Raw genomic sequence first — 6,000 nt, 5'->3', positions numbered from 1 at the left:
TAACAAACAGCTCAATATTATTTAATGTTCTCACACAAAACTTTCTACCAGGCAGTATGCTCCGTGGCCGATGTGAGCTTTGTAACAGCCCTAGAGAGAAGGCGCTATAACTTTGGAGCCAAATAACACTGGCTCCCACTCACAGCTGTGTCACTTGCCTGTTGTGTGACCCTCCAGCAGCTCTTACATTCATTCAGTAAATATCTGCTCTCTCACATGGCTGCCCTCTGCAGTGAGCACGGGGATGCAGGCTCTCTCACCGTGCCTATCCTCTGCAGTGAGCACGGGGATGCAGGCTCTCTCACCGTGCCTATCCTCTGCAGTGAGCATGGGGATGCAGGCTCTCTCACCGTGCCTATCCTCTGTAGTGAGTACAGGGATGCAGGCTCTTTCACTGTGTCTACCCTCTGCAGTGAGCACAGGGATGCAGACTCTCTCACTGACTGTCCTCTGCCAGTGAGAGCAGGGATGCAGGTTCTCTCACTGTGTCTACCCTCTGCAGTGAGCACGGGGATGCAGGCTCTCTCACCGTGCCTATCCTCTGTAGTGAGTACAGGGATGCAGGTTCTTTCACTGTGTCTACCCTCTGCAGTGAGTACAGGGATGCAGGCTCTTTCACTGTGGCTACTCTCTGCAGTATGCACAGGGATGCAGGCTCTCTCACCATGGCTATCCTCTGCAGTGAGAGCAGGGATGCAGGCTCTCTCACTATGTCTACCCTCTGCAGTGAGCACAGGGATGCAGGCTCTTTCACTGTGTCTACCCTCTGCAGTGAGCACAGGGATGCAGGCTCTCTCACCATGGCTATCCTCTGCAGTGAGAGCAGGGATGCAGGCTCTCTCACTGTAACTATCCTCTGCAGTGAGCACAGAGATGCGGGCTCTCTCAGTGCTTAAGGTGAAGCAAACAAACCATAGATATAAAAATACATAAATAATATGAGCAAATGAAAAGGGCTTGAGGAAAAGCTGGCACTAGAGTGGATTAAGAACTAAAAGTTTCTGGGGCTGGAATGACAGCTGAGCAGATAAGAGCACTTGCCGGGCACAGACAGGGGCCTGGACTCCATTCCCAGCGCTGGGAAGGGAGAAAAAGGCAATGAAGCCTTTCCTCTGCCTAGGGATGTGAACGCCCCGTCATGGAGAGCATTGCCTCTCAGCAGAGTCTTTTCTGCAGCCCAGCCTAGATCAGGACATTCGAAAGAGATAAGGAGATCGCTGTAGCACCAGGCTGGTCCCCCCAACTATCAGCTATCTGACGTCTGAAAAAGTAGGGAACTTGCTCGGCATCAGTTCCCAAACCTGTACACCAGCACATAGTGGAATTCTTCTCCCCGCTAAGGAGCACTGGCCACATATTGCTTACATGTGTGCTTTCCCTATTCGGCTCAGTTGCAGGGGTCAGCACGCCACTTCCTGCATCCTACGCCATCCCAAAAGGAAAGAGAGATGGACAAATGGTGTCAGGGCGCAAGTGTGCCTGTGGGATAATATCCTTGGTGCATGCTGGCAGCTGGAGACTGCAGGATCTGCGCGGGGCAGCTTTCTCGAGATATTGTTCTTGGCTGTATAGTTTTCCAGCCTATTCCTTTTGCCCTTTTCTATTAGGCAACCTCCAGTGGAGCATGTCGTTTGCAATGGAGAAGGCTGGCCAACGCACGTGCTAGGCAGGCAAGCACTCTACTCCCGAGTTACTTCCTAAGCCCAATGGCCAGTGCAGATATTAATACTGGGTGCTGGAACAGGAGGGATGGTTCAGCAGTTAATAAAAGCACCAGCTGCTCTTCCAGAGGACCCGGGTTCAATTCTCACCATCCTCATGGTGAGTCATGACTATCTACAGCATCAGTTCCAAAGAAATCCAATGCTCTTGTCTGGGCATGAAGACTAAATGTGGCGCACAGATATACGTTCACACCCATACTCAAAAAATAATACTTAAAATTATTTAATATATTTTAACATAACACTATATATTAATTATATTATTTTAGATCATAAAATTATTTAATATAAAAAATGAAAAATAATTAAAAATATTAAGTGTCTATTTCTGTGCCTGGTACTTTACGTTCAATATCTCAACAACTCTCTGGAGACTTGAGAGGTAGAATACGACCCCATTTTGTAGATGAGGAAACTAGCTAGCAAGAGGCAGAGGGACATGACCAAGGTCACATAGCCAATGAGTGAGGAGAGTTCAGGCCCAGGTGACGACAAATTGCTCTCCCAGTATTAACAAAACAGCCAGGGGAGTGTTTTTATCCCTCAGCACTTGCCGTTGTCTGGGACTACAGGCTGCCTAAAGAGGACTGCGTGGGTTTGGTCTCTTATGTCACAAAGAGATGGCTCTGGGATGCCTACAGGAGCTCTAGGCCTCAGGGGCCCTGCCCATGTCTTCCTTGAATCATTACTTCATTGCTACAAACTCTCCTCCCTGGGATCCCTTGAGCTGGAGTCATTTTCCCTGAAAGGATGGAGCCCAGTTGTTACTGGGTGGCCAGATCCCCATCAAATGTGGAGATAGGAAACATCTGGGTGAATCTCTGTTTGCCCAAAGAACAACCTACCGTCCGCTGACTTGATGGAATCAAGAGACTGTCTGATTTTTGTTTGTTTGTTTGTTTGTTTTGTTTTTTGAGACAGGGTTTCTCTGTGTAGCCTTGCCTATCCTAGACTCACTTTGTAGACCAGGCTGGCCTCGAACTCACAGCGATCCGCCTGCCTCTGCCTCGTGAGTGCTGGGATAAAAGGCGTGCGCCACCACACCAGTGAGACTGTCTGATTCTGACAGAGGTCAGCGGGTCTGTGGCCTCAGAGGGCTACATTCCCTCTACCCTGTGATCTCGGCTGAGTTCCCGCCTCTCTCTCTGGACCTCAGTTTCACACCTTTTGTAGAAAACCCAGTTAGACTACATAAGCTGTAAAACGAATAGGTCCCAGGCAGTTAGAATTAGACTGATTCAGGGACAGGCCGAGACTCCCCTGGCAGGTCACAAGAGATGGAAGACTATGTTCTTTCTCTTCTGCCCCAGGCCATGTTGACTCTACCAGCTGAGGGCAAAGGATATTTCTTTTGCCACCCTGAGCCAACTCTAGCCACACTAGGTCCACTTCTGTAGGACAGCATCCGGGGCATTGTCTTTATGTCCCAAGCCAGCACAGCTGCTGTCATCCACCCAGCAGAGTCCACAGGGAGTTTCCTCAGCTTCTGTCAAAGCATAGGCACCCAGGCCTGGGTGTTTCCCCCCCCCCCGCACCCCCCCCCCGCACTTCCATCAGGACCTTCTGATACTGTTGGCAGAGCTTGAGCTCAGCAGCGCCGGCACGTTCCACTTCACATCCACTATTATGGAATCTAATGACGGCAGCTGCCATGTGGCCCAGCACCAAATGTCTTATGTCTACGAGCTCACTTCATCTCCATGGGAGCCAGAGGCCACCAATAGGGAAAGGGAGGCTGAGAGAGGAGACATGATGTGTCTTAAGACCCTGTAAATGCTTCAAACAAACAAACCAACAAACCAACAAACAAAGAACTAGATCCAAACTTTCCCATCTTGGAGTTGAGAAAGGAGACTTGTGTTAGGATTAAAAATGAGACAGCACACGCAACAGATATAAAGATGGAGAGGTTTATTTGAGGAGAAGGGAAATGGAGAGGGGTTGGGGCCTGAGTGGGCCTTGAGGGTAGGGAGACAGAGATAGAGATAGAGATAGAGATAGAGATAGAGAGAGAGAGAGAGAGAGAGAGAGAGAGAGAGAGAGACAGACAGACAGACAGACAGAGACAGAGACAGAGAGAGAAAGTACAAGAGTAAGAGACGATGTAGGTGAGCGACTGATGGTGGGTTTGTTCCTTTTTTATCCTGGGCCCTTTGTGGTGGCGGCAGATGTTGACATCAGAGGTTGCTAAGCAACCTGGAGTCAGGCACGCAAAGCTGCTTCTAAGTTAACAGTAATTAGGACTGAGGAAGCAAAGGTTTGGGAAGCTCTGGGAGCCTACAGGATTCACAACCTACTACCTCCACCCCACCCCCGCCCCCGCCCCCACCCCCACCCCCGCCCCCACCCCCACCCTCACCCCCGCCCCCACCCCCACCTCCATGGAGGTTATAAAAGCGGAGCTGGGGTGGTGTTTCCATTGATAAAGTGTTTGTCAAGCGTATGTGATGACTGGGTTCCATTCCCAGCATCACATAAAACAAGCATGCTGATACATGCTCGTGCATACCTGTAATCTCAGCACTTGGGAGGTAGAGGCAGGAGGATCAGGAATTCCAGGTCATCCTCAACTTCATAGCTAGTTTCAGGCTTGCTTGGGACACACAAGACCATGTCTTTAAAAAAAAACAAAAAACAAAAAAAAACCCCAAACCAATCCAAACAAACAAGCAGTAAGTAATTGCTGCGATGACGAGACTGGGAGAGCCACCTGCAAGTCCGCACAGGAAGCGGGAACTCCAGGGGCTGAGCCTTCCCTGAGCTGTCACCTACAGAGGACTGGGCTTTTGTAGCAGTGTCGTCTGTGCTCCCAAAAGTAACCCCAGTAAACTCACAGATTGACGAGACTGGGCTTGGATGGAGTAATTCTTTGGTTGAGCAGTTCTAATCCTGTGTGTGGTGACCCAATTTAGGACTGCATATCAGATATCCTTCATATCAGATATTTACATTATGACTTATAGCAGTAGCAAAACTACAGTTATGAAGTAGCTACAAAATAATTTATGGTTGGGAGGTCACGACTCTTGGAAAAACCCTTCCATTTGAGGCTGAAGTCTTGCCGGTCTGGGTAGCCATTCTGAGCTTGGCGTTAGGCGCAGGACTGTCTCCCGAGCAGGGCCTCCGGCTCTTTGCCTAGCTCCATTGGAGAGTGTCTTTAGACATAGATGCCCCTAACCACATTTGATATATGGCCCTTGACACAGCTCCCTGTTAGCTCTCCCCTCCCTGCGCTTATAGGATAACTGGGTACTGTGTTCCCGCTCAGTGCTGCCAAACGTAAAAATAAGCATCCTTAAAGTGCCTGGTTTCAACCAATTATAAACACCTATCCTGAAAGCCCCCACCCACTCCCCAAGTTGAACTAGCTCCTGAAGTGGTTCCCGTGGTGTTCGATCTCCATCATGTTTACAGCCTTTAGGGGCCTGTGTCTCGTCTACTGGTCCTCTGGCCTCAGTGGGCGGGTGGGCGTCAGCCTTCCAGGGCAGAGGAGTGCCACAAAGACTTGAGGAACTGAATTGACAGAACGCAGCATTAGGAAGATTGGAGACTACTGCTTGCCTTTGTCTTTGGTAATCCTCTCTGGGCTGAATAGACTTCTGTTTATGTTTCCCCAGAAAAAGTCACACAGGACGAATAAACATGAGCAAATCTGAAAAGAAAACTCAAAACCAACAAACCCAGCTAAAACAGACTGGAGTCAGTCCTATAGACACCAGAATTGTTCCCGAATTCTCTGCCCAGACTCAGTTAATCCCTAGATAGTAGCCCCCTTTTTTAATAATTTATTTTATCTTATTTTTTATGTGCTTTGGTGTTTTGCCGGCATATATGTATGTGAGAGGGTGTCAGAGCCTCTGGCACTAGAGTTACAGATAGTTGTGAGCTGTAATGTGGGTGCTCGGAGTTGAACCCCGGATCCCTGAAAGAGCAGCCATTGTTCTTAACATTCGGTGTCCAGATAGCATGGTGACAGCCTTCCTTTAAGTTATTTCTTTCTGGGACTAGAGAGATGGCTCAGAGGTTAAAAGCACTGACTGCTCTTCCAGAAGTCCTGAGTTCAATTCCCAGCAACCACATTGTGGTTCACAACCATCTATAATGAGATCTGGTGCTCTCTTCTGGCCTGTAGGCAGAATACTGTATATATAACAAATAGATTTTAAAAAAAAAAGATTATTTCTTTCAGCTCCATCATTGGTTCTCAGATCTGAGCATGTCAAAAAGAAAACCACAGTTACAGGATCTTTGATCCCATTGTGATCCATGAGATTAT

Source organism: Acomys minous, assembly GCF_964271855.1.
Source record: "Acomys minous genome assembly, chromosome: 6".
Taxonomy (NCBI): Eukaryota; Metazoa; Chordata; class Mammalia; order Rodentia; family Muridae; genus Acomys; species Acomys minous.
This window is presented reverse-complemented; position numbering follows the sequence as displayed.